The 22208-nt window shown below is 43.8% G+C and overlaps 1 long non-coding RNA gene across 1 annotated transcript; it reads right to left on the bottom strand.

Moving 5' to 3' along the window:
- Positions 1-6541: 6541 nt before the first annotated feature.
- On the bottom strand, positions 6542-8341 carry LOC132620569 (uncharacterized). Its single transcript, XR_009575017.1, has 3 exons — positions 8186-8341; positions 7480-7551; positions 6542-6580 (listed from the first exon to the last, which is right to left on the bottom strand). It is a non-coding gene; the product is annotated as an uncharacterized LOC132620569 (long non-coding RNA).
- Between the last annotated feature and the right edge of the window lie 13867 nt (positions 8342-22208).

Genomic DNA, 22208 nt, shown 5'->3' with positions numbered 1-22208 from the left:
TACGGACCGTACAATGGAATACGGTCCGTAAACTTGCAGTCGTAATTTGCCATGCAAGGTTTCAACTTTCTGCCCAGCTGAGAGGTGGTAAAATACGACCTGGTGGACGGACCGTAAATCACCGTGCATGCAGCCAAAGTTTCTGGTTCTGCTTAAGGTTAAAGACGACCACGAGGGACGGTCCGTAAACTGGAATACGGACCGTAAACCTCCACGCACGACCACTGTACACCTCAGCACAAAATTTCAATTCATTAAATATGAGGACCAAGACTTGTTTTATTTCATTTCTACATTACACCACTTCTCTCTAGAATCATCTCTCTACATTTATTTCATAAGTTTTCAAGGATTATAAGTCACCAACAACCTAAACAAGTGAAGCAAGTGTAAGGAAGCCATTAAATACCATTCAAGTCAAGAAATGCAAATGGAGAAAAACTAGGGTTTTTCTCAAAGTGGAGTATTATTAACCAAAGATTGTTCCTACAAATTCTAAGGTAAGATTCATGATTTTTACATGATGTTTAAGGTATTGAAGAGTTGGAATACATGGATTGTAGAAAATATGGTCAAGTAGGTCATGAATGATGAATAGTGACATTTTGTGGAATAGTTGGAATTGAATCATGAATGTCGTTGTGTTGTGATATGAATGCATTATAAATGGTACTAAGATCATGAACTAGACACTTTAGATGAATAGGTGAAGTTGGATGTTATGACCATGAATATGGTTGAATTAGATGCAAATTAAGGAATCTAAATAATGTGGATAACGTGAATGACTAATGGCCATTGTTATGATATTAATGAAGGTATAGACGCTAGTATTGGAAGGAAGCGTGCAAGTGTAGAATAGTCCGACGAAAAGGTATGTAAGGCTAACCCTTCTTTCATAAGGCATGGTTCCTTGGCCAAACTCTTAAATCCTCTATATGAGTAAGTTGTATTCAAGTGATTGACACTCCGAGCTCATAAGCTCACGACCCTCGATACGTGCTACGAATGTACTACGCACCCCATTGACGAGTAAGCATAAGATAGAGATGTAGCGAAAACGATGATGATAGTGATGACGATGATAATAATAATGATGCTAAAGGTGCCTACGGGCTATTATATTCATATGTGCCTATGAAGGGCTATAATGACACCCCAAGCTTATAATGCCGGGTAGAATATATGTATATGGAAGTATATATACATATATGTATGTATATGATTACGTAACGCGCGCACACATCTGCAGATGGTACGGATAACCCTGAAGCCTTGGTAGGGCCAGGTAGAAATAACATTGAGCCTTGGTTTGCCAAGTATGTATGAAACACCGAACCTTATGGTCGGGTACGCTATGTATGTATATAAGTGTATGGCTATGTATATAATATGAATATGAATGTGAAAAGACTATGTATATGAATGCGAATAGGGGCATGTATACGAATACGAACACTATTATGAAATAAGCATGAGAAATAGAAAGTTCCTATGAAAGGCAGGTAAGTGCCATGACGATGATACTATTGTCTTCCCTCCTATGCCACTTCATATATTGTATATGATGCTTCTATATTGATGTTAATCATGCTTTACATACTCGGTACATTCTTCGTACTGACGTCCTTTTGTTTTTGGACGCTGCGTCATGCCCGCAGATGCACAGGGAGACAGACTTGATCCATAGCTGCTTATTCATAGATTACATAGCGGAGCTCCATTTCCTTCGGAGCCATAGCTTTTGGGTACTTATTCTTTTGTGTATATAATTATGGGCATAGCGTGGTCCTGTCCCGCTCATGTGGTGTGTTATACTCTTCCTAGAGGCTCGTAGTCATGTGTATGTGGTTAGACATGTCCGACCTTGTCGGCCTATGTTTTGTGTATCATTTTGTCGGCCACGTTGGCACATGTACATTGATGTGGCATGGAGGCCTATGGTGATATAAATGTACTGTTGTCCAATTGGGACTCGTTGACGAATGAATGGAAATGTATGTATAATTATGTGGCTCACCTAGATGTAAGTATAAGAGTAAGCTAAGAGGGTGCTCGGGTGGGCTAGCACCGGGTGCTCGTTGCGGCCCCGAGTCGGGTCGTGACAAAAGTGGTATCAGAGCAGTTCAGTCCTAGGGTGTGTCTACGAGCCGTGTCTAGTAGAGTCTAGGTTATGGGTGTGTTGCGCGCCACACTTATAAACAAGAAGATGCGGACATTTTAGCAATAAATGACCTTCTTTCTTCATAAGAATCGTGCGATAGAGCTATGATGTAGGAAATTCTTGCTCCTAAATCGTGTGTTGTGTATTTCAGAGATGCCTAAAAAGGGAAAGGCTACGACAACCCAAAAGGGAAAGTCGGTGGCAGAGAAGCGGGCTAAGAAAGCACCGCCACTGGTAGTAGAGGAAAGTGAGTCCCAGAGTGCGGCTCAATCTCAGTCCTCCCAGACAGTGCCTATTACTGAGGAGCGTCAAGGAGCCTCAGCCCCAGCTCCAGCACCTCCAGCTCCTCCACCGAATGCTTCTGGCCAAGATGTGAAAGAGGCCATTAATTTGTTGACCCAGTTGGTTACGGCCAAGGCTCAGAGGCAAGGTTCAGGGTATGGTGATAGGGCTGTTAGTGCAAGGGCCCGTGATTTCATTACTTTGAACCCCCCGGAATTCTTTGGGTCAAAGCCGGAGGAGGATCCCCAGGACTTTATCGATGGTATGCTAAGGACGCTCCGGTTGATACATGCTTCAGACACCGAGTCGGTAGAGCTAGCGTCACATAGATTGAGAGATGTCTCGATCCAGTGGTATACGGTGTGGATGGCTTCACGGGGGGCCAATGCACCTCCCCCGGTATGGCAAGAGTTTGTTGATGCTTTTCTCCGTCACTATATGCCTCCAGAAGTTCGGCGAGTAAGGGCCGATAAATTCTTAAATTTGAGGCAAGGTAGTATGAGTGCCCTAGAGTATAGCCTCCGCTTTAACTCCTTGGCTAGATATGCTTCGGCCATGGTGGCAGATATATGGGCGACAGGGTACACCGATTCATAAAGGTCCTAGGGCCACACTTGATGGATAAATGCTTGACTGCGTCCCTTCAGGACAGTATGGATATTGCACGCGTTCAGGCACATGCTCAGAACTTAGAAGAAAGCCTACAACAGCGGAGGAGTGAGCGTGAGCAAGATCGGGGACATAGCAAGAGAGCTAGATCTACGGGTCCGACAAGCGAGTTTAGAGGCGGACACAGGCAGCAGTTCCCCAGACATTCAGGCTATTCTATTACCAGTGCATCTCCTCGGTTTCCAGGCTAGAGCCTCGATAGATCTGCTCGTTCAGGACCGAGTCCCAGTTATTCAGGACCTCAGTTCAGAGATGATTCAGGCCAGTCAAGGCCACCTGTACCACGATGTTCCCAGTGTGGGAAGTTGCATTAGGGTCGATGCCGATTGGGCTCGAATGGTTGCTATTCATGTGGTCAACCACGCCATATCATGCGTGATTGCCCCTCAGTACAGGGTAGAGGTAGGACCCAGCCAGCAGGGTCGGCAGCCGAATCATCAGCATCTGTACGCCCTACGGGGCCAGGTTCACATGCGCCAGTCTGCCATGGTAGAGGTAGAGGCAGAGCTCCCAGTACTAGCGGTCCTCAGCACCGTATTTATGCTTTGGCTGGACGCCAAGATCTTCAGTCTTCTCCTGATGTGGTCACAGGTATATTATCGGTATTCTCTCATGATGTATATGCTTTGATTGATCCGGGCTCCACATTATCATATGTTACTCCATATATTGCGGGTCGATTTATAATTGAGCCGGAGTCTATCAAACCTTTTGAGGTGTCTACACCCGTGGGTGAATCGGAAATAGCTAGCCGAGTATATTGGAATTGTGTGATTGTGATTTGCGATCGTCGTACCATGATTGATTTGCATGAGATAGAAATGGTATATTTTGACGTTATTATGGGCATGGATTGGTTGGCTTCTTATTATGCCAATGTTGATTGCCGAATGAAGATGGTTCGTTTCCAGTTTCTGGGAGAACCAGTCTTAGAATGGAAAGGGAATGCGGCATCACCAAAAGGTAGGTTTATTTCCTATCTAAAGGCAAGGAAAATGATCACAAAAGGGTGCATTTATCATCTCATATGAGTTCAAGATGTAGAAGATGAGTCGCCGACTCTACAGTCAGTTCCAGTGGTGAATGAATTTTCGGATGTGTTCCCGGAAGAGCTTCCAGGCCTTCCTCCCGAACGGGAAATTGATTTTTCCATTGATGTGTTGCCAGAGACCACACCTATATCTATTCCCCCATATAGAATGGCACCCGCGGAGTTGAAAGAGTTGAAGGAGCAATTGAGGGACTTGCTTGATAAAGGCTTCATTAGGCCTAGTTCATCCCCGTGGGGAGCACCCGTATTGTTCGTCCGAAAGAAGGATGGATCCTTGAGAATGTGCATTGATTATCGGCAGTTGAATAAAGTGACGATTAAAAACAAGTATCCTCTTCCGAGGATCGATGATTTATTTGATCAATTGCAAGGTGCCAAATGGTTTTCAAAGATTGATTTGAGGTCCGGGTACCACCAAGTAAGAGTTAGGGAAAAAGATATCCCTAAGACAGCTTTCAGAACAAGATATGGCCATTTCGAGTTCCGAGTAATGTCGTTTGGGTTAACTAATGCACCCGCAGCGTTTATGGACTTAATGAATAATGTATTCAGACCTTTTCTGGATCTATTCGTGATTGTATTCATCGACGATATCCTGGTGTATTCTAGATCCGAGACAAATCATGCGGAGAATCTGCGTATAGTCCTTGGAGTTCTGCGACCTCAAGAGTTGTTTGCAAAATTCTCCAAGTGTGATTTTTGGTTGAACTCAGTATCATTTCTGGGCCATATTGTTGCAGCTGATGGTATTCGGGTGGATAGCCAAAAGATTGAGGCCGTGAAGACTTGGCCAAGGCCCATGACTCCTACGAAGGTTCGTAGCTTTTGGGGCTTAGCAGGTTATTACTGTCACGACCCAACCCCGTAGGCCGTGACTAGTGCCTGATCTGGGCACTCAATCACATTCTAGTATATAGCAGAAGCCGACAAGGCTTTAGTTCCAATTTAGATAATCTCCAAAAAAATTTCGGTAGAGTTTCCTTTGTTTTACGGACTATCCCATATACCCTGCACGCAGAAAATACCAACAAAGGCCACACAGGGCCAACACAGTAACATTTAAATATATGCGGACCGGCCGCCACGGCGAATGAGATCGCCCAAACACAACACATACACACAGCTGTACAGAAAGATCCCAACCCACAAACATGTCCACAGACCTCTAACAGACCGACATAATCATATGACGGGACAGGGCCCCGCCGTACCCATGAATGAGAATATACATATATAGAAGTGACAGACTATACCAAAAGATGGCTCTGAATAAAAAAGCGCTCCAAAAATAGCAGAATGAGATCCTAAGCGGACGGATCAGCAAACCTGTCGTCGGTACCTGCGCGGCATGAAAACGCAGCCCCCAAGGAAAGGGGGTCAGTACGAAATATGTACTGAATATGTAAAGCCTGAGTTGCAGAAACAAAATCATAACTGGTATAGAACGTACAGAAAGTAAACAAAAAATACAAAGTATCAGATATATATTTTCAAAACATGCGGAGTGTGTACAGAAACATATGTCATATCAAATCCGGCCCCTGCCAAGGGACTCGGCAGACAGAACGTGGCCACCCTCCCGACGCTGGTGCCATAACACAGAAGAATCAGAATAGGGGCATAACCCCGTAACATAATACGTCATATCAGATGGCCATAGTAAATTATATCAGAACAAGCGTACATGGCACAGCATACTCCACAAACCCATGTACGCGTATACCTGCCCCCTCACATCGAGGCACGGCGAACAATGCAAAGGATCACGCTTGACAACATATCTTGGCCCGGGCTCAGGGTGGGAAACATTGGGGCATCCACGAATGGAGTAGTGAGAGACTAATGCAATTAAAATATCATGAATGTTTCCATAGACTCGATGAGGCATATCAAAGACAAACCGATCCAATGAAGTCGGAAGGAATCATAGTAAATGAGTTTCGAGTATCAAAACAATTTATCAGACTTAATGGAATATTTAAAACAACGTTTGTTAGGTAATTAGAATGGTAGTCAAAACGTTTCTTTTAAGAACTATTCGAAAAGAAGACTTAAGTACATTAAGGACAAAACCGGGAATAGTGGGCCCACCTCGGGACAAGCAAGGCGATGGGTCCAAATTACGCCCTTAAAGCTCATGGGATCACCTATAAAGGTTCTACGGACATTCTGTAGCTTTCCAAGGAGTTTAGAGAAGGTTTGCATAATTTCCAAGAAAACATACCAAAAGAGTTCAATCTTACTGAAAGAAAACGTGATATTTTCACTTGCGCATTCCGAGGGGCAGAAAGTCTTTCGAGGCCCGAATTCGATCCTAATACACTTAGGCATGCCAAAAGAAGGATCGGGGTAGCTTTACATACCTTTTGAGATTTTTAAGCCTATCCAAGCTCACTCTCCGTTTCGTCGAAAATCTGCAAATGGTCACATTTACCAATTGTAAGCTATAGATGCTACGAATTCAATTCAACTCATATTTGTCTACCGAAATTTCGGCAGCACTTCCCCTATACATATAGCACCCCCGAGAATTCAACTCGGCTCACAATCATCAACAACAACCCAAACAACAACATCAACATCAACAACAAACACTAGAAACACAATATGGCACAACTAGTTCTACTTGCCGACATAATGCCATAACCTTTACTTGAACCTTAACTTTCAAACTAATCTCATCGATTTCACATTCATTATCAATCTAGATCACCACAACATAGTTTAGAAGCATTTCATATCGTTTTTCTCAAATTATACACACGATATACATAATATACAAACTTTCCGCCAAAGTCATAATTTATCCAAAACTCCTAATCTTTGGCATAAGTATTTATAACATGTTTCCTTCTTCCAAGTTCATCAATACTTGTCATAATTAGCAACCTAATAACTTCATTTTCATAATGTCGTAAAATCGTACTAAAACGACATAAGCTTCAATATTCCATTTCGATACAAACTTATATCATTTTATCTCCATATACATTGCAAGTATCATAATAACACATTAAACAAACTTAATCCATTTCCATTCCACACACTCCAAACCACACGGCCAAACACCCCACTAACCATTTTTATCAATTTCATTCAACTTTCATTCCCAATATGCATTTTACCACAATCACAACTAGAATATGACATAATTTAAACTCACCATAATTATACAACATATATACACACACGGCCATATACTATATCTCCTACCCACTTTGCAAACTTCCATATTTCCATACAATCAATTCATTTCTACATACTACAACATAAACATGACTTCATAACACAAGAACAAGGGATAATTTCTTACCTTTTTCCCTAGTCTTCTTCACTTGAATAGGTGATCAAATTGAGGATCCAAGTGCTTCTTCCTCCAAGACAACTACACCAAGTTGAAGAGGGCACTTAGTTTAGTAGGAAAATCACAAGACAACAATTTTTAGAACAAGATTTTTGAGGGGTGAAAAATCATGGACATGGCCGAACCCTCTACTCTTTGCTCTCTCTTTTTCTTGTTTGATTTTTCTTGAATTTTCTTGAAGAAGTGAAGACTTATCCCCTTTTTTCTTGTTTGTCACATGAATGACTACTTAAATGGGTTTGGGCCAAGGCCACGTTGGCCGGCCACCCCCCCCCCCCCCTTGATTTGGGCCTCATTTGTTTCTTATTTTACAAGCCCAATTGGCTACAAATTTTATTTTTGTAATTCCCGAAACTAATTTCCAAAATTCCACGTTTTGCCCTTAGCCTTCCTCGACCCTTCCACATTAATATTCTGTCATAAACAACTCATGCGTTAGATGGAATCAATTATGACTTTATTTCTTACAAGTCAAGATTATTTCTAATTTTCCAAATGTGCGAAAACCCGGGATATAACATCCTCCCCCCCTTTAGAACATTCGTCCTCGAATGTTTGATTAATCTTATAGGGTCTGAAAATACTTCGGGGGAGTTTCTGTTTATAGACAACACATTCGCTATTGAAATGGGATTAAACAAAGATTCGAGATTACCTGTGGGCATAGGGAACAAATGAGGATATTTCTTCTTCATCTCCTCTTCGGCCTCCCAGGTCATTTCTTCCCTATTGTTGTTCCGCCACAGCACCTTAACAGAGGCTACATCTTTGTTCCGGAGCTTTCTTACCTGGCGGTCCAAGATGGCTACGGGCTGCTCCTCGTAAGATAAATGCTCCGTCACCTGAATATCATCCGCCGGAAATATTCTGGAGGGATCACCAATGCATTTGTGGAGCATAGAGACATGGAATACCGGATGTACCGCTTCCAAATCAGATGGCAAATCTAACTCATAGGCGACATTCCCAATTTTCTGCACAATCAAATAAGGCCCAATATAACGCGGACTAAGTTTGCCCTTTCTGCCGAACCGCATTACGCCTTTCATAGGCGATACCTTCAGAAATACCCAATCACCAACCTGGAATTCCAAAGGACGACGCCGTTTATCAGCGTATGATTTCTGTCGACTCTGGGCTGCCAATAGTCGTTCCCGGATAAGTTTCACCTTATCAACGGCCTGCTGAATCATATCCGGGCCGATTAACTCTGTCTCGCCAATATCAAACCAGTCGATAGGTGACCTGCATTTCCTACCATATAAAGCCTCGTACGGAGCCATCTGAATGCTGGAATGGTAGCTGTTATTATAAGAAAATTCAATCAATGGCAAGTGATCCTCCCAGCTACCTCTGAAATCAATAACACAGGCCCGCAACATATCTTCAAGCGTCTGGATAGTGCGCTCGGCCTGTCCGTCACTCTGAGGATGGAAAGTTGTGCTCAGGCTCAGCTGAGTCCCTAATCCTTCCTGAAAAGATCTCCAGAAGTTCGCTGTGAACTGAGCACCTCTGTCAGTGATAATACATATAGGAACTCCATGAAGTCGCACAATTTCTTTAATATAAAGCCTGGCATAATCCTCAGCGGAGTAAGTAGTTTTGATGGGGAGAAAATGGGCTGATTTTGTCAGCCTATCAACAATAACCCAGATGGAATCATACTTCCGTGGAGTGCGAGGCAACCCTGTAATGAAGTCCATATTAATGATCTCGCACTTCCACGTCGGAATTTCCATTTCCTGCAACAGTACACCCGGTTTCTGATGTTCAATTTTGACCTGTTGACAATTGGGACACTGGGCGACGAACTCTGCGATATCCCGTTTCATGCCGTCCCACCAGTATAAGCATCGGAGATCATGGTACATCTTCGTAGACCCAGGATGGACTGAATAGCGAGCATAATGTGCCTCGCTCATAACCTGCTGCCGAAGACCTGCAATATCAGGTACACACAACCTGCCCCTGAATAATAAAGTCTCGTCCGGAGTGAACTCGAACGGAGTCTTCTCCTTATCACAGGCCGTGTCTCTGTATCGTGCCAAAACAGGATCTTCATATTGATGCCGTTTGATATCTTCCTTAATAGATGATTCAGAAACCCCTCGGACAGAAATCCGTGTACCTCCAGATTCGGCCAGACGAACCCCAAGATTAGCCAACTGATGAAGGTCGTATCTCTCTCCTGTCTGGCTGTAAATCTGCCAAGCTGCCCATAGATTTCCGGCTAAGCGCATCTGCCACAACATTAGCCTTTCCCGGATGATACAGAATATCCACATCATAGTCCTTCAAGAGCTCCAGCCACCTCCGCTGCCGCAAATTAAGCTCTTTCTGCTTGAGAATATACTGGAGACTCTTATGATCTGTATAGATATCAACATGAACGCCATATAAATAATGTCTCTATATCTTCAGGGCATGGATCACCGCTGCAAGCTCCAGATCGTGAGTAGGATAATTCTTTTCATGCTTTTTCAATTGCCGAGAAGCATAAGCTATAACTCTGCCGTGCTGCATCAATACACAGCCCAATCCCACGCCAGAAGCGTCACAATAAATAACATATCCATCGGGTCCCTCTGGAAGAGTCAGAACTGGGGCTGTAGTCAGCTTCTCTTTCAGCAACTGGAAGCTTCGTTCACAAGTATCGGTCCACTGGAACTTGGCTCCCTTCTAAGTTAGCCTTGTCAAAGGCGCTGAAATCGAAGCAAACTTTTCCACAAATCTTCTGTAATAGCCAGCTAACCCCAGGAAACTACGTACCTCTGTGGGCGTCGTGGGTCTGGGCCAATTTTTCACGGCCTCAATCTTCTGTGTTTCCACCCGGACACCATCAGCTGTAATAATATGCCCCAGGAATGCCACTGAAGCCAGCCAGAATTCACATTTAGAAAATTTTGCATATAATTTCCGATGCCGAAGTACCCCAAGTACCGCTCTCAGATGATCTGCGTGTTGTGCCTCGGACCGAGAATAAACCAGGATATCATCGATAAATACAATTACGAACATGTCTAAGAACGGCCTAAATACCCGGTTCATTAAATCCATGAATACCGCAGGAGCATTAGTCAGCCCAAAAGACATAACTCTGAATTCATAATGCCCATATCTGGTCCGGAATGCTGTCTTAGGAATATCAACCTCTCGTACCCGTACCTGATGATAGCCTGACCGAAGATCTATCTTCGAAAAATATTTGGCGCCCTGCAACTGATCAAACAAGTCATCAATTCTGGGGAGGGGGTATTTATTCTTTATAGTTACCTTATTCAGCTGCCGATAATCAATACACATACGCAGCGACCCGTCTTTCTTACGCACAAATAATACCGGGGCCCCCCAAGGAGAAGTACTGGGCCTGATAAAGCCTTTTTCTAACAGATCCTTCAACTGCTCTTTCAGTTCTTTCAATTCTGCCGGTGCCGTTCTGTACGGGGGAATAGATATCGACTGAGTATCTGGAAGCAAATCAATAGTAAAGTCTATCTCCCGCTCTGGAGGAAGGCCTGGAAGCTCATCTGGGAATACATCCGGAAATTCATTAACCACGGGAACTGACTGAAGATTCGGCATTTCTGCTGTCAAGTATTGTACCCGAACCAGATGATAAAAATAACCCTTTCTGATCATTTTCTTCGCCTTAAGGTATGAAATAAACTTACCTTTCGGCGATGCTATATTACCGGCCCATTCTATAACTGGCTCCCCGGGAAACTGGAAACGAACTACCTTATTTTGGCAGTCAACATTAGCATAACATGAAGCTAGCCAGTCCATACCCATAATAACATCGAACTGGATCATATCTAACTCCACCAGATCTGCCTTAGTGTCTCGGCCGCATATAATTACAGAACAGTCTTTATATACCTGTTTCGCTACAATAAAGTCCCCAATCGGTGTGACTACCTCAAACGGCTCTATAGGTTCAGACGTTATACAAATTTTACTAGCAACCAGAGGCGAAATATATGACAAGGTCGAACCTGGATCAATCAATGCATACACAGACCGAGAGAAAACCGATAATGTACCTGTAACGACATTAGGCGATGCCTCCTGATCCTGGCAGCTGGACAGAGCATAAATGCGGTTCGAAGGACCGCTAGTACCAGAAGCTCCACCACGGCCTCTGCCGCGACCTGCTGGTGCTGAAGTACCTGGCCCCGTAGGGCGCATATCCACTGATGAAGATGAAGACCCGGCGGCTGATCCGGTAGGCTGCGTTGCACCACCCGAACTACCCTTATACGGGCAATCTCTCACAGAATGGCCCTGACGGCCACAAGAAAAACATGCACCAGTGGCTCTGTAGCACTCCCCAGGATGGTATCTGCCACAATAAAAACACTGAGGCCTAGGTGGCCTCGTCTGACAAGAACCCCTATCTGTCCACGAACCTGAAGCCCTGGAGCTCTGACCTGCTCCTGAATACCCTGGGCTATCAAATCTGCGACCTGTAGGCTGTGGAGGTGCGCTCTGTGCCGGCTGGGATAGATGTCTGCTAGGCTGCTGCGGCTGCTGAGGCTGTCTGCCCCGAAAATCTCCAGAATACCCAGACGATCTGGCCCTCTTGGGCTGTCTCCGATCCTGGCTCCTATCAGGTTGACGCTCCCTATGCCGGTCCTCCATGCCCTGGGCGTGGGCTTGAATCCGGGCAATATCCATGCCGGGCTGAGCAGCCAATACCAAACAGCTGTCGACAAAATAACGGTCCAGCCCCATAATGTACATGTGCATCCTGTCAGCCATAGTAGCTACCACAGCAGGTGCGTATCGGGCCAATGAGTCAAACTCCATACTGTACTCTCGAACACTGCGACCCCTCTGTCTCAATAATAAGAATCTATCAGCCTTGGCCCGCCGTAACTCCGGAGGTAGAAAATGGCTAAGAAAAGCCTGAGAAAAATCATCCCAAACTGCTGGGGGAGCGCCGTCACCCCTAGATAACTCCCATGACTCGTACCAATTAGCCGCCACATCATACAACCGGTACGAGGCCAACGCAACTGACTCTGTCTCGGAAGTATTAATCAGCTGTAAAGTGCGCCGCATCTTCCTGATAAACTCCTCAGGATCCTCCTCGGGCTTAGTCCCAAAGAACTCTGGAGGACCATAAGTCAAGAACTCACGGGCTCTCGAACTGTCACGCCTGTAAGCCCGGTCACCTCCCAGTCCGTGCCCCTGAACCTGTCCTGCCACAAGTCTGGTCAATAGCTGGACTGCCTCTCTCATGGATTGATCCTCAGTGCCTGGCCGTGGAGCTGGGTGCTCAGGTACTGGAATCTCGGGAGCTGGCGGTGGAGCCGCCCCCCGACCTGCAGCTGCTGCTGCTCCAATCTCCTCTACATGTGGCGGTGTGGAAGAGCCCTCTGCCGGGGCAAAATATCAGGAGCAATATGAGCATGGGCCCTGGTAATCCTCTGGGCCCGACTAGTCTCTCCCACAGCTGCTGCCTTGGCCTTTTGGGCCGCTGTCGCCTTTTTTGGAGGCATAACTGCAAATGTAACAATTCGTTAGGGAGGAAACATCCTGATAACACAGCTCTATCGCACGATCTAAGACAGAAAGAAGGGTAGTATCCTAAATGCCCTGTAGCCTCCTGTTTATAGGTGTGGTGCACAACACACCGATAAACAAGACTCTACTAGACACGGTCTATAGACATTCCGAGGACGAACCGCTCTGATACCACTTCTGTCACGACCCAACCCCGTAGGCCGTGACTAGTGCCCGATCTGGGCACTCAATCACATTCTAGTATATAGCAGAAGCCGACAAGGCTTTAGTTCCAATTTAGATAATCTCCAGAAAAATTTTGGCAGAGTTTCCTTTGTTTTACGGACTATCCCATATACCCTGCACGCAGAAAATACCAACAAAGGCCACACAGGGCCAACAGAGTAACATTTAAATATATGCGGACCGGCCGCCGCGGCGAATGAGATCGCCCAAACACAACATATACACACAGCTGTACAGAAAGATCCCAACCCACAAACATGTCCACAGACCTCTAACAGACCGACAAAATCATATGACGGGACAGGGCCCCTCCGTACCCATGAACGAGAATATACATATATAGAAGTGACAGACTATACCAAAAGATGGCTCTGAATAAAAGAGCGCTCCAAAAATAGCAGAATGAGATCCTAAGCGGATGGATCAGCAAACCTGTCGTCGGTACCTGCGCGGCATGAAAACGCAGCCCCCGAGGAAAGGGGGTCAGTACGAAATATGTACTGAATATGTAAAGCCTGGGTTGCAGAAACAAAATCATAACTGGTATAGAACGTACAGAAAGTAAATAGAAAATACAAAGTATTAGATATATATTTTCAAAACATGAGGAGTGTGTACAGAAACATATGTCATATCCAATCCGGCCCCTGCCAAGGGACTCGGCAGACAGAACGTGGCCACCCTCCCGACGCTAGTGCCACAACACAGAAGAATCAGAATAGGGGCATAACCCCGTAACATAATATGTCATATCAGATGGCCATAGTAAATCATATCAGAACAAGCGTACATGGCACAGCATATTCCACAAACCCATGTACGCGTATACCTGCCCCCTCACATCGAGGCACGGCGAACAATGCAAAGGATCACGCTGGACAACATATCCTAGCCCGGGCTCAGTGTGGGAAACATTGGGGCATCCACGAATGGAGTAGTGAGAGACTAATGCAATTAAAATATCATGAATGTTTCCATAGACTCGATGAGGCATATCAAAGACAAACCGATCCAATGAAGTCGGAAGGAATCATAGTAAATGAGTTTCGAGTATCAAAACAATTTATCAGACTTAATGGAATATTTAAAACAACGTTTGTTAGGTAATTAGAATGGTAGTCAAAACGTTTCTTTTAAGAACTATTCGAAAAGAAGACTTAAGTACATTAAGGGCAAAACCGGGAATAGTGGGCCCACCTCGGGACAAGCAAGGCGATGGGTCCAAATTACGCCCTTTAAGCTTATGGGATAACCTATAAAGGTTCTACGAACATTCTGTAGCTTTCCAAGGAGTTTAGAGAAGGTTTGCATAATTTCCAAGAAAACATACCAAAAGAGTTCAATCTTACTGAAAGAAAAAGTGATATTTTCACTTGCGGATTCCGAGGGGCAGAAAGTCTTTCGAGGCCCGAATTTGATCCTAATACACTTAGGCATGCCAAAAGAAGGATCGGGGTAGCTTTACATACCTTTTGAGCTTTTTAAGCCTATCCAAGCTCACTCTCCGTTTCGTCGAAAATCTGCAAATGGTCATATTTACCAATTGTAAGCTATAGATGCTACGAATTCAATTTAACTCATATTTGTCTACCGAAATTTCGGCAGCACTTCCCCTATACATATAGCACCCCCGAGAATTCAACTCGGCTCACAATCATCAACAACAACCTAAACAACAACATCAACATCAACAACAAACACTAGAAACACAATATGGCACAACTAGTTCTACTTGCCGACATAATGCCATAACCTTTACTTTAACCTTAACTTTAAAACTAATCTCAACGATTTCACATTCATTATCAATATAGATCACCACAACATAGTTTAGAAGCATTTCATATCGTTTTTCTCAAATTATACACACGATATACATAATATACAAACTTTCCGCCAAAGTCATAATTTATCCAAAACTCCTAATCTTTGGCATACGTATTCATAACATGTTTCCTTCTTCCAAGTTCATCAATACTTGTCATAATTAGCAACCTAATAACTTCATTTTCATAATGTCATAAAATCGTACTAAAACGACATAAGCTTCAATATTCCATTTCGATACAAACTTATATCATTTTATCTCCATATACATTGCAAGTATCATAATAACACATTAAACAAACTTAATCCATTTCCATTCCACACACTCCAAACCACACGGCCAAACACCCCACTAACCACTTCTATCAATTTCATTCAACTTTCATTCCCAATATGCATTTTACCACAATCACAACTAGAATATGATATAATTTAAACTCACCATAATTATACAACATATATACACACACGGCCGTATACTATATCTCCTACCCACTTTGCAAACTTCCATATTTCCATACAATCAATTCATTTCTACATACTACAACATAAACATGACTTCATAACACAAGAACAAGGGATAATTTCTTACCTTTTTCCCTAGTCTTCTTCACTTGAATAGGTGATCAAATTGAGGATCCAAGTGCTTCTTCCTCCAAGACAACTACACCAAGTTGAAGAGGGCACTTAGTTTAGTAGGAAAATCACAAGACAACAATTTTTAGAACAAGATTTTTGAGGGGTGAAAAATCATGGACATGGCCGAACCCTCTACTCTTTGCTCTCTCTTTTGCTTGTTTGATATTTCTTGAATTTTCTTGAAGAAGTGAAGACTTATCCCCTTTTGTCTTGTTTGTCACATGACCAAGCACATGACTACTTAAATGGGTTTGGGCCAAGGCCATGTTGGCCGGCCACCCCCCCCCCCCCCCCCCCCCCCCCCCCCTCTCCCTTGATTTGGGCCTCATTTGTTTCTTATTTTACAAGCCCAATTGGCTACAAATTTTATTTTTGTAATTCCCGAAACTAATTTCCAAAATTCCACGTTTTGCCCTTAGCCTTCCTCGACCCTTCCACATTAATATTCTGTCATAAACAACTCATGCGTTAGATGGAATCAATTATGACTTTATTTCTTACAAGTTAAGATTATTTCTAATTTTCCAAATGTGCGAAAACCCGGGATATAACAATTACTGAAGATTTTTTGAAGGTTTCTCTTCTATTTCTGCACCACTCACAAAGTTGACTCAGAAGTCAGCTAAGTTTCAATGGACAGAGGCCTGCGAGCGTAGCTTCCTAGAGTTGAAAGATAGATTGACTTCTGCCCCAGTCTTGACACTTCCAGAGGGATTGGAAGGGAATGTTTTTTATTGCGATGCTTCAGGCGTCAGGATAGGTTGTGTACTGATGCAACACGGTAAGGTGATTGCGTACGCTTCTAGGCAATTGCGGAAACATGAATAGAATTACCCGACCCATGATTTAGAATTAGCCGCAGTGGTCCATGCATTAAAAATATGGCGACATTATTTATATGGTGTCCATGTGGATTTTTATACAGATCATAAGAGCCTTCAGTATATCTTCAAGCAGAAAGAGTTGAATTTGCGACAACGACGATGGTTGGAGTTGCTAAAGGATTACGATGTTGATATCTTGTATCACCCCGAAAAGGCTAACGTTGTGGCTGACGCTCTTAGCCGCAGATCCATGGGAAGTCTAAGTGATGTACGACCAGAAAAGAAAGAGATGGCCCATGACCTTCAACAGTTAGCGAGCCTAGGAATCCGAGTAGTGGACTCAGGTAACAGCGGAGCTACTATTCAGAATTCAGCAGTTTCATCGCTAGTAGCGGAAGTAAAAGAGCGACAATATGAGGATCCCATGCTAATGCAGTACAGAGATACACTCCCTCAGAAGGAGGAGTCATCATTTGATATTTCGGAAGACGGAGTTCTCCGATGTCGAGGCAGGTTATGTGTTCTCGATGTGGTAGGTCTACGTCACCAAATATTGAGGGAAGCTCATTGTTCCCGTTACTCCGTACACCCCGGAGCGACGAAAATGTATCATGACCTTAAGTCTATATACTGGTGGAATGGAATGAAGAAAGATATAGCGGAATTCGTAGCTCAGTGTCCTAATTGCCAACAAGTGAAGATTGAACACCAAAAGCCAGGTGGATTATTTCAAGCTATAGAAATCCCAACATGGCAGTGGGAAGTGATTAATATGGATTTCATTACAGGGTTACCCCGTTCTCGACGTAAGTATGATTCCATATGGGTGATTGTGGATAGACTCACAAAGTCAGCTCATTTCTTACCGGTCAAGGCGACCTATGTGGTAGAAGATTATGCGAAGCTTTATCATAAAGAGATAGTGAAACTCCATGGCGTTCCAGTATCTATTATCTCCGATAGAGGGACCCAGTTTACAGCCAAGTTTTGGAGATCGTTCCAAGATGGTCTAGGGACCCAAGTGCGCCTAAGCACGGCATTTCACCCACAGACCGATGGGCAAGCTGAACGCACTATTCAGACTCTCGAGGATATGTTACGAGCATGTATGATAGACCTTGGAGGAAATTGGGATGACCATTTGCCACTCATTGAGTTTGCTTACAATAACAGTTATCATTCTAGCATTTAAATGGAACCGTATGAGGCTTTATATGGGCGAAAGTGTAGATCCCCGATTGGGTGGTTTGAAACTCGAGAGGCCAAGTTGATAGGGCCAGATTTGGTCCAGCAAGCTATAGAGAAAGTCATTCTCATACAAGATCGGTTGTTAGCGGGTCAAAGTTGCCAGAAGTCCTATGCGAATAATCGTCGAAGGGACTTAGAGTTCCAAGTTAAGGATTGGGTATTCTTGAAAGTGTCGCCAATGAAAGGTGTTATGAGATTTGGCAAAAAGGGGAAGATCAGTCCCCGGTATATTGGACCATATGAGATTGTGCGCAAAATAGGCAAAGTGGCCTATGAGTTAGATCTACCTCCAGAATTGGAGCCAGTCCATCCAGTATTCCATGTCTCGATGCTTCGAAAATGTGTTGGAGATCCCATCAGGATCGTCCCAGTCAATGATGTGCCAATGACAGAGAAATTGACTTATGAAGAGGTACCCATTGCCATATTAGATAGGCAAGTACGGAGGCTTAGGAACAAGGAAGTGGCCTCAATTAAAGTTATGTGGAGGAACAACAATCGAGAGGAGATGACATGGGAAGCAGAAGAAAGTATGTGATCTAAATACCCACATTTATTTCAGCCCGTGGAAGAAGCCCAAGATGAGACGTCAAGATCATAAGGTATGTACATTTCCTTTTATGCTTTTGGGTCATGTGTGGCCAAAAATTTTTATGTTGTTACGTTGTGGCCCTGTGTGGCATCGATATTATGGGTTATTGTGGCAGGATGATAGCGCCACATTATAAGGGGAACTCTGGCGAAATTTTTGTAGAATTCCCCGAGACTTTAACATTCGAGGACGAATGTTCCTAAGGGGGGAAGAATGTTGCACCTCAGAAAATTCCCCGTTGGTACGCAAGTAAACAAATTAGTGATGAGTGTGAGGAGTGCGAGTGTATAATATTTCGTGAGCAATGTGCGTATATGGACGAGAATGATTAGAATGAAAAGTCGAGAAATGTGAAAAGTGAAAAGTTGGCAAAACTGCCCAGTGGTCGTAAAGTGCAAAATACGGACCGTAAAATGGAATACGGTTCGTAAACTGGCAGTCGTAATTTGCCATGCAAGGTTTCAACTTTCTGCCCAGCCGAGAGGTGGTAAAATACGACCTGGTGAACGGACCGTAAAGTGATTTACGACCCGTAAACCGTGGTCGTAAATCACCATGCATGCAGCCAAAGTTTCTGGTTCTGCTTAAGGTTAAAGACGACCACGAGGGACGGTCCGTAAACTGGAATACGGACCGTAAACCTCCATGGACGACCACTGTACACCTCAGCACAGAATTGCAATTCATTAAATATGAGGACCAAGACTTGTTTTATTTCATTTCTACATTACACCACTTCTCTCTAGACTCATCTCTCTACATTTATTTCTTAAGTTTTCAAGGATTATAAGTCACCAACAACGTAAACAAGTGAAGCAAGTGTAAGCAAGTCATTAAATACCATTCAAGTCAAGAAATGCAAATGGAGAAAAACTAGGGTTTTGCTCAAAGTGGAGTATTATTAACCAAAGCTTGTTCCTACAACTTCTAAGGTAAGATTCATGATTTTTACATGATGTTTAAGGTATTGAAGAGTTGGAATACATGGATTGTAGAAAATATGGTCAAGTAGGTCATGAATGATGAATAGTGACATTTTGTGGAATAGTTGGAATTGAATCATGAATGTTGTTGTGTTGTGATATGAATGCATTATAAATGGTACTAAGATCATGAACTAGACACTTTAGACGAATAGGTGATGTTGGATGTTATGACCATGAATATGGGTGAATTAGAGGCAAATTAAGGAATCTAAATAATGTGGATAACGTGAATGACTAATGGGCATTTTTATGATATTAATGAAGGTATAGACGCTAGCATTGGAAGGAAGCGTGAAAGTGTAGAATAGTCCGACGAAAAGGTATGTAAGGCTAACCCTTCTTTCATAAGGCATGGTTCCTTGGCCAAACTCTTAAATCCTCTATATGAGTAAGTTGTATTCAAGTGATTGACAGTCCGAGCTCATAAGCGCACGACCCTCGATACGTGCTACGAATGTACTACGCACCCCATTGACGAGTAAGAATAAGATAGAGATGTAGCGAAAACGATGATGATAGTGATGACAATGATAATAATAATGATGCTAAAGGTGCCTACGGGCTATTATATTCATATGTGCCTATGAAGGGCTATAATGACACCCCGAGCTTATAATGCCTGGTAGAATATATGTATATGGATGTATATATATATATATGTATGTATATGATTACGTAACGCGCGCACATATCTGCAAATGGTACGGATAACCCTGAAGCCTTGGTAGGGCCAGGTAGAAATAACATTGAGCCTTGGTTGGCCAAGTATGTATGAAACACCGAACCTTATGGTCGGGTACGCTATGTATGTATATAAGTGTATGGCTATGTATATAATATGAATATGAATGTGAAAAGACTATGTATATGAATGCGAATAGGGGCATGTATACAAATACGAACACTATTATGAAATACGCATGAGAAATGGAAAGTTCCTATGAAAGGCAGGTAAGTGCCATAACGATGATACTATTGTCTTCCCTCCTATGCCACTTCATATATTGTCTATGATGCTTCTATATTGATGTTAATCATGCTTTACATACTCGGTACATTCTTCGTACTGACGTCCTTTTGTTTGTGGACGCTGCGTCATGCCCGCAGATGCACAGGGAGACAGACTTGATCCATAGCTGCTTATTCATAGATTACATAGCGGAGCTCCATTTCCTTCGGAGCCATAGCTTTTGGGTACTTATTCTTTTGTGTATATAATTATGGGCATAGCGTGGTCCTGTCCCGCTCATGTGATGTGTTATACTCTTCCTAGAGGCTCGTAGTCATGTGTATGTGGTTAGACATGTCCGACCTTGTCGGCCTATGTTCTGTGTATCATTTTGTCGGCCACGTTGGCCCATGTACATTGATGTGGCATGGAGGCCTATGGTGATATAAATGTACTGTTGTCCAATTGGGATTCGTTGACGAATGAATGGAAATGTATGTATAATTATGTGTCTCACCTAGATGTAAGTATAAGAGTAAGCTAAGAGGGTGCTCGGGTGGGCTAGCACCGGGTGCTCGTCGCGGCCCCGAGTCGGGTCGTGACAAAATTCGTATCAGAGCAGTTCATTCCTAGGGTGTCTACGAGCCGTGTCTAGTAGAGTCTTGGTTATGGGTGTGTTGCGCGCCACACTTATAAACAAGAAGCTGCAGACATTTTAGCAATAAATGACCTTCTTTCTTCATAAGAATCGTGCGATAGAGCTATGATGTAGGAAATTCATGCTCCTAAATCGTGTGTTGTGTACTTCAGAGATGCCTAAAAAGGGAAAGGCTACGACAGCCCAAAAAAGCAAGTCGGTGGCAGAGAAGCGGGCTAAGAAAGCACCGCCACCAGTAGTAGAGGAAAGTGACTCCCAGAGTGCGGCTCAATCTCAGTCCTCCCAGACAGTGCCTATTACTGAGGAGCGTGAGGGAGCCTCAGCCCCAGCTCCAGCACCTCCAGCTCCTCCACCGAATGCTTCTGGCCAAGATGTGAAAGATGCCATTAATTTGTTGACCCAGTTGGTTGCGGCCAAGGCTCAGAGGCAAGGTTCAGGGTATGGTGATAGGGCTGTTAGTGCAAGGGCCCGTGATTTCATTACTTTGAACCCCCCGGAATTCTTTGGGTCAAAGGCGGAGGAGGATCCCCAAGACTTTATCGATGGTATGCTAAGGACGCTCCGGTTGATACATGCTTCAGACACCGAGTCGGTAGAGCTAGCGTCACATAGATTGAGAGATGTCTCGATCCAGTGGTATACGATGTGGATGGCTTCACGAGGGGCCAATGCACCTCCCCCGGTATGGCAAGAGTTTGTTGATGCTTTTCTCCGTCACTATATGCCTCCAGAAGTTCGGCGAGCAAGGGTCGATAAATTCTTAAATTTGAGGCAAGGTAGTATGAGTGCCCTAGAGTATAACCTCCGCTTTAACTCCTTGGCTAGATATGCTTCGGCCATGGTGGCAGATATGGGCGACAGGGTACACCGATTCATAAAGGGCCTAGGGCCACACTTGATGGATAAATGCTTGACTGCGTCCCTTCAGGACGGTATGAATATTGCACGCGTTCAGGCACATGCTCAGAACTTAGAAGAAATCCTACAACAGCGGAGGAGTGAGCGTGAGCAAGATCGGGGACATAGCAAGAGAGCTAGATCTTCGGGTCCGACAAACGAGTTTAGAGGCGGACACAGGCAGCAGTTCCCTAGACATTCAGGATATTCTATTACCAGTGCATCTCCTCGGTTTCCAGGCCAGAGCCTCCATAGATCTGCTCGTTCAGGGACGAGTTCCAGTTATTCAGGACCTCAGTTTAGA

This window comes from Lycium barbarum, chromosome 2, assembly GCF_019175385.1.
Source record: "Lycium barbarum isolate Lr01 chromosome 2, ASM1917538v2, whole genome shotgun sequence".
Lineage (NCBI taxonomy): Eukaryota > Viridiplantae > Streptophyta > Magnoliopsida > Solanales > Solanaceae > Lycium > Lycium barbarum.
This window is presented reverse-complemented; position numbering and strand designations above follow the sequence as displayed.